Source organism: Podarcis liolepis (genome assembly GCF_965112155.1).
Source record: "Podarcis liolepis genome assembly, chromosome: 3".
NCBI lineage: Eukaryota > Metazoa > Chordata > Lepidosauria > Squamata > Lacertidae > Podarcis > Podarcis liolepis.
This window is the reverse complement of record NC_139557.1, coordinates 102,216,652-102,226,469: the sequence shown is the minus strand read 5'-3', so window position 1 is coordinate 102,226,469 and position 9,818 is coordinate 102,216,652. Positions and strand designations below refer to the sequence as shown.

General features: G+C 42.4%; 1 long non-coding RNA gene across 2 annotated transcripts in view; it reads left to right on the top strand.

Moving 5' to 3' along the window:
• Window positions 1-219: 219 nt before the first annotated feature.
• LOC310702933 overlaps window positions 220-9,818 on the top strand; it is a 74,933-nt gene continuing 65,334 nt past the window's right edge. Inside the window, exons 1-2 of one of the 2 annotated variants that reach the window (XR_014523809.1) lie at window positions 220-573; window positions 6,681-6,739. This is a non-coding gene — a long non-coding RNA (uncharacterized lncRNA). The remainder of the gene's footprint in view (window positions 574-6,680; window positions 6,740-9,818) is intronic. The other variant, XR_014523808.1, reaches the window with a different exon arrangement.

Sequence of the window (9,818 nt, the reverse complement as noted above, 5' to 3'; positions counted from 1 at the left end):
TCTGTCTCAGGCTTGATGTGCACTTCTCAGAAATATTCTAATACCTACTAGATCTATATTTAAGCAACCTTGTTGCTGCTCTGGTGATCACATGTCATAAACTATCTCTATATTGTTGATTTTGTTGCTAAGCCCCACTGTGAGTTCTGGTTTCCAGTGTTTCAGGTTACACATTTAAAAACAGGCCTTCCAACTGTTTCACACCCCACATTTAAAGATGATACGCAGGCAGCTCTTGCTATTGCTCAGCGGCCCACTCTGGCATTAGACAATTACAGCTGAGGGAGGAGCTAGGGTTACAAACTTGTCACACACTGGAGCTGCTAACTTTCCATCCCGGAAATCTCATTTGGAAGGAAGCTACAGACCAGGACGTGAGAGCAATGAATTATCACACGCCTGCCCCAGATTCCTGGAAGGCTGCACCAATCTTCACAAGCTCTCCAGAAACAAAGAAACAAATCCTAGAAATCACCCGTTCACATAATTTCTGAATTTATTTCAAAGAAAGTCACCATGATGTTCTCATTTTGTGTGTGGTTAAAGTGAGTCTTGTGAACGCACCCTAGTGAGGTAAGTTACTAGTGTCTGAAAAAAAGTGATAGATATCCAATGTTTCGTGCAGCAATAACTTATCACATCACAGTAGTTTGCAGTATAAGAGTAATATTTCAGGTTTAGGGGGTTGTGTGGATAGTGTCATTATGTGGTTTGGTCACTAGATGGCACTTTACTTTGTGGAATCTCAGTCAAGTCAGGAGTTTCCTGTTGCTGTTCTTGTTTGAGAAGACAATAAAGTTTTTGTCTAGCTTCCTGAAGAGTGTGTCTTCTAAGCCTTTCAGGACAGGTGTGGAAGAAGCAATCACAACAAGTTTAAAGTCTGCTGTTCCTGTGTATATAAATATTGCTCAAAAGGCAGGGTATAGTTTAAAAGCATTTGCTTACTTAAAGAAAAATACTTTGTGCTAAACCGAAGAATGTCCCTAAATAGTGGCTCTCTAGACTACTTTTCAACATGATAATTGAAGGAAACACTAATCTGGTGTTGATTGCTCTACCCTTCAAAAGTGGTGCACTTTAGCTCTAATATTTATTCATTTTAGGAATTTATACCCCACTCTTCACTAGAAGTCTCAAAAAAAATTACAGTGGTACCTCAGGTTACATACGCTTCAGGTTACAGACTCCACCAACCCAGAAATAGTGCTTCAGGTTAAGAACTTTGCTTCAGGATGAGAACAGAAATTGTGCAGCAGCAGCGCAGCACCAGTGGGAGGCCCCATTAGCTAAAGTGGTGCTTCAGGTTAAGAACAGTTTCAGGTTAAGAACGGACCTCCGGAACGAATTAAGTACTTAACCCGAGGTACCACTGTATACTATATGCAAATTTTAAAGCATACCATATACAAAATTGAAAACACAGATTAAAACATCAGAGATTCTGTTCAATTGCTTTATCCAGGATGCTAGATAGCTCAGCTGGTTAGAGCATGGCCTCAATAATGCCAAGGTTGCAGGGGACAGCTACATTGCAGGGGGTTGGACTAGATAATCCTCAGGGTCCCTTCAAACTCTACAATTCTATGACTCTATGAGAGCAGAACATTAGAACATGGTGCAAAGGCCTCCTGATATGAAGCCATTTTAACCTGATGCATAAAATGCTAACGATGTGGTTCCTAGTAAAGGCTGGCAGAACCTCAGTAGCATGGGGAACCACAATAAGTGCTCAATCATAGGATCTTTAGTCTTTCTGCCTGATTGGTATGTGTTCTTAAACTCCGATGACACTTCTCGCTCGTCTGGAACGGATGATAGAGAGGGGTGTGTGAGGGAGGCATTGATCTCTTGTCCTCCACCAGCAAGCAGGCACCACCTTCAAAGGCAGCCCCCACAAAGAGTGGGCTACAGTAGTCTAGTCTGGATGTAACTAAGGCATGGCTGCAGTTGGCAAATCTGATAAGGGCAAGCCTGCTCACCATGCAACATGCACTTCCATTAATAGAAGTGAGTCTATTACAGACGCCCAACTAGGCACCTAGTACTTTGGGGAAGTTCCTGCACCGCAGGGGGTTGGACTAGATGACGCTTGGGACAGTTCTATGATTCTATGATTCTGTGAAGTGCAGCCCCAAACAACACCAGTCATACCTTTCCTCCCAGATCAGCAGATTCCATCCCTGTAGCATTTCCATCTTACCTGGATTACATCTAAATATTAACGTTTAAACGATTACCATATTTTTCACTCTATAAGATGCACCAGACCACAAGACGCACCTAGTTTTTGGAGGAGGAAAACAAGAAAAAAATATATTCTGAATCTCAGAAGCCAGAACAGCAGGAGGGATCGCTGCACAGTGAAAGCAGCAATCCCTCTTGCTGATCTGGCTTCTGTGATAGCTGCACAGCCTGCATTCGCTCCATAAGACGCACACACATTTCCCCTTACTTTTTAGGAGGGAAAAAGTGAGTCTTATAGAGCAAAAAATACGGTAATTAACTTTATCTGCTTACAGGTTTTATGTCCCGCCTGTCATCAATGACAGAGTGTTCAAAGCAGCTAACATGTTTGAATAATTGGACTATATAATACAGTCGTACTTTGTAAGTTGAACGCCTTGCGAGTCGAACGTTTTGGCTCTCGAACGCCGCAAACCTGGAAGTGAGTGTTCCGGTTTGTGAACGTTCTTTGGAACCCGAATGTCTGATGGGGCTTCCACGGCTTCTGATTGGCTGCAGGAGCTTCCTGCAGCCAATCGGAAGCTGCACCTTGGTTTCCGAACATTCTGGAAGTTGAATGGACTTTTGGAATGGATTCCGTTCGACTTCCGAGGTACAACTGTATCAATTTTGAATTTTGAGGTGTGACTATTCAGTGGAAAATTCACAATTTCCCAAGCAGCTGCAGCTGGGCATGGGCTTGTTGTGTTTTGTTCGTTTGTTGTTGAGACACAAGAGGCAGTAATCCAGCAAGAATTTCGCAAACCTGCAATTCAAATAAGTAGATGCAACTGGAAGGAAAACATGCTCAATTTACATAATTTTGGTATATGGTGATAGGCGCTGGGATTGTTTAGAACAGCATGTGAAGCACATTGTCTGCACAGCAGAAGTGAAGAATGATGGAAGAAAATAGGTACATTTGTTTTACATTAAGTGAACAAGGGGTTTATCACACGGCACTGAAAAACCATATGGACAAACCATTTCCACAGGGTATAGAGCTATGTCCTGCCAAGGAATTATTGCAAGATGGTCTTAAAACTATATGCTTTCCTTATTCTCTAGAAACGACATTTTCACATTTAGCGGTCTTAACTCTGCACAGTTTTATGCTACCCAATATTTCACTCTGAATATGCTAACATTTCTAGAATTTCAAAATGCAATGTACATTAGCAAAAGTGTGTGATCTTGTTCCAAGACACCCAGGCAGACAATATTATACTAACTAGCAAGGTATGATTGTAGGCAAGCTCTTATATTTGGCTTCGTACATACTTCCAGCTGGGAGACCTGCGATGCCATGAAGAGATCTGTGCGCATTCTGGTGACAGGTTTGGTTTGATACTGAGGCATAACACACACGGAAAGCAGGCAGTCAGCTCCATCTAGAACTGCATGGAGCTGGCCGGTGACTCCTAAAATTGGATGCTGGGCAATTATTGCCTAGTTCTGATGGTATTTGGCCTTACCATCAGCCTGACGAAGACCAATAGCTTGGGTCAGGATGTCGCCAGCACTCCATGCATCAGTACTGGTGACCACATGCTAGAGGTGGTAGACATTTTTGTCCACGTGGGTTCCACCATCGCCAGAATCTCTCCATTGATGCTGAGCTGGACAAGTGTATTGACAAGGCAGCTGTGGCAATAGCTCACCTCTCCAAAAGGGTATGGGAGAATGTGATGCTAACGTCCAAGACCAAAATGAAGGTCTAGCAGGCTGCTTTATGGAAGTGAGCCTTGGGCAACTTACAACCGCCAAGAGCGACGCCGCAGTGCTTTCCACATTCATTCATTTCAGCTCAGCTAAAAACAACTGCTTGCTTTTTAATGTGCTTTTCTCCAAATGAGATGAAGCAGAGATTTCCCATCTGACAAATGCTGTTCAACAGCATTTGTAAAATAGGCCTTTAGTGTAGTAGTCCCTAATCAAATCTTAAATTTCAGCATGTGAATGGTACACAAAAGGAGTGTTGGCTGGAAGTCTGAAATTAGAAGCCTTTTACAGTGTATATGTGGAAAGCACAGTTGTCTTCAGTCCCAAACAAATCTCTTATAAATGGATGTGATACGTGAGGGAAAGACAATCCTTTCTCTTTTTTACCTGTACTATAATAACAACATTGATACATGTTAAGGTCAGTGCTGCTGGCTAGGTTTTATTGTGCACCAATGCTGGATCTGTCTTTTTTTAGGGGACAGGAGGGGGAATTACTCTGAAATGGCACTTGATATGCTATATGGCATTGCAGATTTAGACAGTCTAATTGTAGAGCTGAAATCCAAAAAGGTCTTATCAAAGCGCTAAATCCCAAAGGACCCCTTTTCTCCCTACAGACAATAGCTGCAATTTTGCAAGCAGTAGAGTTGCTGAAACTTCTTAGGCCCTCAGTCCAGAAAAACACAACTGAAATCATCAAGACATCAGGAGATCACAGCTAATTTGTTCCCGTGACTCCAGTGGGACTTAAAAGCACAACTTCCTTGCTCGGGTTTGGGAATGCAGACTTGCGGCACTTCCAGATCACCAGGTTTCTTTCAGGTGGGACTCAGTGGCATACTGGTCAATGCAAGTTGTGGGATTAGAGTTAATTGGGAGGTCTTGTGCAACCAACTCCTTTCCTGGAAGAGGCTGCAATTAAAATTCTTGAGCATTTTGATAAGATTCAGCAGGAGATCAAGGGAAGGCACACCTGAACACCTGAATTCCCTGCCAGCTACAAGAGGTTTTATCATGGGAAAGCTGCTCAAAAGCCATGAAACCCATGAAAAATGAAACTAGATATCTCATATCCTGCATTCAAAGATAATGGAATGCAACCAAGAAAGAACAGAGATTTAATGGGGAAGACTCATCCCACAATGGACAAATTAAGAAACGCTCATTTCCATTCTGGTCATTTTCATTGACAGTGTAGAACTGAATTTGGATTGGGGAGACCTGGGAGAATGTTAGCACCAGACTACCCAGCAAGCTCCCAGTGGGGAGCTGAGTTCAGCTCTCTCTCCTTATCCCCATTTATGGGCAGATTTATGCTGGTTTAACAATCATTCCATCTCCCCATGATACCTCTAGGGGTGGGTAATGTTTTTCAAACTGGGGGAACATTCCATTCTGGGCAACTTTTTGGGGGTCATGTGCTAGTGGCAGACAGGATGAAGCCCGAATGGTTCAGATCAGGTCAGTTTGTCTTGGAATCTGCAAAGACTGACTTCCTCAAGCATCCATAGTTTAAAGCATGTTCTTATTGCTCATGGCCACAGCCAGTAGAAGATACACCGAACATAAGTCCCCAGCATTCAGTTTGTTATACAGACAAGATGATCTTCACACACATACCCAGCAGCATGGGAGCTGCTTCAGCAGGGTGTGATCCCATGGCGTGGGGCTAACATTTGGTTGTCTCCGTGAGATGGCCACACACAAGCATGAAGCTCTCAGTAGCTCAGTGGTGCTGGCTTTGATCCTTGACGTTTCCAGCTAGGTCTGGGAAAGACCATTGCTTGAAATCCTGGAGAGCTCATAGAATCATAGAATTGTAGATTTGGAAAGGACCCCGAGATTCATCTAGTCCAAGCCCTGCAATGCAGGAATCTCAACTAAAGCATCCATGGCAGATGGCTATCCAACCTCTGCTTAAAAACCTCCAAGGAAGGAGAGTTCACCACCTCTTGTGGGAGTCTGTTCCACTGTCAAACAGCTCTTCCTGTTAGAAGGTTCTTCCTGATGTTTAGTTGGAATCTCCTTTTTGTAACTGTGATCCTTTTGTTTGAATCCTACCCTCCAGAGCAGGAGAAAAGAAGCTTGCTCCATCTTCCATGTGACAGCCCTTCAGATATATTGAAGATGGCTGTCATATCTCCTCTCAGTCTCCTCTTTTCCAGGCTAAACATACCCAGTTCCTTCAACCGTTCCTCATAAGGCTTAGTTTCCAGACCCTTGATTGTCTGGGTCACCCTCCTCTGCATACATTCCAGCTTGTCAGCATCTTTCTTAAATTGTGGTGCCCAGAATTGGACACAGTAGTCGAGGTATGGTCTGACCAAGGCAGAATAGAGTGGTACTGCTAGTTCCCTTGATCGGGACACTATACAGTGGTACCTCGGGTTACATACGCTTCAGGTTACAGACTCCACTAACCCAGAAATAGTACCTCGGGTTAAGGACTTTGCTTCAGGATGAGAACAGAAATCGTGCTCTGGTGGCACGGCAGCAGCGGGAGGCCCCATTAGCTAAAGTGGTGCTTCAGGTTAAGAATGGACCTCCGGAACGAATTAAGTACTTATCACGAGGTACTACTGTACTTCTGTTGATGCATCCTAGAATAGCATTAGGTTGGGTTTTTTTAATGCTGCATCACACTGTTGACTCGTGCTAAGTTTGTGGTCTACTGAGACCCCTAGATCCTTTTCACATGTACGCAAGGTTTTCCCCATCTTATATTTGTGCAGCTGGTTGTTCCTGCCTAAATGTTCCTGTGATTTTGTTCCCTGCCTCCTTCGAAGCTCAGGTCAGTTACTAAGTGTTGTTTAAAGGCTGTTTGTTTTCCACCCTCTTCAGCCAAAGGAGCTGTTTTTCAGCTGCACTTCTTCCTTTTCTATGGTTGTTTTTGGGTTCTGCCTGCTTTGGTTACTGCTGAGACCGAGTAATTAGCTGTCATCTTGTCAAGGAGCATGTTCATTTCAGCTTGCCATTCTTCATTTCACTCTGGGTTTGTTAATTTCACTCCTGTTGGCTTCAGCCTTTGCAGCCCCTGCCAGTTTGACAGCGGGACAGCTGCTTAAGGAAGGCACCAAGCAAAACTTGAAAGCTAGAAAGTGGTGTTTATACAAAGATGGTCTAAGACGGCATTTAGGCAAAGATGGCATGGAGTGCCACCTATGTGCGTTTGTAAGCCAGAACTGGAACTCAAGCAAAGCCATAAGTTGCCCTTCAAGTTGGAACATGTATCAAAAAGTGGCCCAGGTAAAGAACCACAAGGAAGTATTGCATCCCCCCAAAATCAATATTGACTTGTTAGCACTATGGACTATGAGAACTAGCCTTTGTTTGGTGTTGCTACTTTTGGCTTATGGAGATTTTTTTTCATTGTTTGTTCCAATTGTCTGAAATACTTTGCATTTATGTACTGTGTACATGCCAAACTGTGTGCATTAGTGATCACGAAGAAAGACCATAAGGTCAAAATGCAGCTGGGTTTATTTTATTGAGTGATTTCGGGTTATGTTTGCTTGTAATTGTTTATGTTTGCAATATAAAATAATTTTAAATTACAGTTCTCCACATTTTCACACCAGTTTGCTTTCATGTTCCCATGAAAATCCATCAGCATTTTCACATGAATTTCTCCTAATGCACACATTTTTGTATGCAAGCTTGTCCAACATACACATTTTAATGGGTATTAGCTGTCAGTCCTGCATTTCTGGGGGTTGGACTAGATGAATCTTGTGGTCTCTACAATTCTATGACTCTGCTTCATTTTTGCAGAGCATTTCCTCCTAATATACTACGTACATGTTCACTAATAAATGTATTTTTCTGCAACTTCAAAATATGTTGTAAGCCACTTTGAATCCCAATTTGGAAAAAAGGTAGAATATGAATATATTAAGTCGATTTAAAAAAAAATAGTGTTGTTTTTTAAAAAGCATAACAACTTTCAGGGTGTCCTGGTTGTTTATTTATGAAATATAGCAACCCTAGCATATACAGTACATTTTTGTACATATGATTGGCTATAGAACTGCATTGCAATATTCAGAGAACTGTGAATTTTCAAGGTTGGTTTTGTTCTGCATTGCAATATTCAGAGAACTGTGAATTTTCAAGGTTGGTTGTGTTCTGGTTCACATATTATTTCAGAAAGTGTGAATGAATTGAAGTGTGATTTTTGTTCTGTATTTCAAATGTACTTCAACTCTGAAAATGCCGAGATACCTACGTTTATCATAAACATTTAAGTCAGCTGTCTCTCTTTCTGTGTGTGACAATGGCCTCATTTATACAAAATGCTGTTATGGTTTAGCATTTCGAGGATGAGCTGAAGTGAGCCTTCGACTCCTGTCCTTCTCCCTCTCCAGCCCCCTCCTGCATGGGAATCTGAGAGTTTGGAAGATTTCCCTTCAGTTTTAAATTAACCACAATTTGTTGTTATGTCTGAGCCTGGCCAGTTTTTGGTTATTGTTAACCATGGTTTATTGAAGCAAGCCCGCTTACAAACCTGGCTTGTTTCAACAGACCATAGTTAAGGTTAACAAAAAATATATATCAAAAAATAAATAAATATGGGTAAGTGAAGCTTCCAAACTCTTTCTTGTGACCTTGTGACCTTGTGCTGGAAAAGGAGAAGGGAGCGTGTTAGCTGCAGTAACTGTAGTAATGCTAAACCATGGTTTAGCAGTACAGTGGTACCTCGGGATAAGTACTTAATTCATTCCGGAGGTCCGTTCTTAATCTGAAACGGTTCTCAACCTGAAGCACCACTTTAGCTAATGGGGCCTCCTGCTGCCACCGTGCCATCAGAGCATGATTTTTGTTCTCATCCTGAAGCAAAGTTCTTAACCCGAGGTACTATTTCTGGGTTAGCGGAGTCTGTAACCTGAAACGTATGTAACCTGAAGCGTATGTAACCTGAGGTACCACTGTACATGTGAACACAGCTAATGTGTCTGATTGCTGCTACCTACAAAAAATGGTCCAGTTGCCAGGGCTAGCATGGCAACAGTATTCTAAAACACAGACTGAGCATGGAAAGACAGGTGAAATAATTTTGTACCAGATACTGGCTTCATTTTCCTGGGAGACGTTTTGGAAACAGGCCGTTTGCCTCTACAGCTCTCTAGACTTAACAGCTCAAGCACAACTGCCCAGTGTCACCGTCAGGAAAAGTTGTTAACTGCGCTTTGCCTGTTTTCTTACTGAGATAAAACCTTAAGTGTGGTTGCAGGTGTTGAAAGGTGTGATACCATGCAGGGAGCTTGCTTGGAATACAATGGGGTTGGTATAGTCTCGTATTTCTGGCAGCTGTCACTTGCCGGGCTTTCTAAGAATGACTGCAAACACAGAGAACAATTCATTAATATAAATGTAAATGCAATCTTGGCAGCCCTGTTTGATCACGGCTATAAAAGGAAAAAAGCAAACCTTCAGATTTCAAGATAACGGGTTCATTTGCATGACCAGTTTTAGGCAACAAGTGGTGGCAAAGACACCACAAGATTCATTGTTTTTAAAATATAGGCCTTGTTGGCAGCCAATTGCCCACTGCCAGTATCATGGCCTTCTTAGTTACTATTTATTGGTTCAGTCCAGATTTCATGTATTTCGCCCCCCTTTGGTGAGGCTTGCATGTAGTTACGTTTCCTACTCCCCCCCCCTTTTTAATGGCTCCTTAGCCAGTTATTTACCCCCAAACAAGGAAAAGCTTCTAATTCTGGAATCCTGAAACTTCTCTGTAATCCGTTTTCATTTTTTAAAAAAGCAATTTCATGAGATAGTTAAATGACCCCCTTCATATATTCAGTGAGTTGGGTGGTTGGTGGTGGGTATATAATGAGTAATGGATCTAAGTGGGATGATTTAGAAAG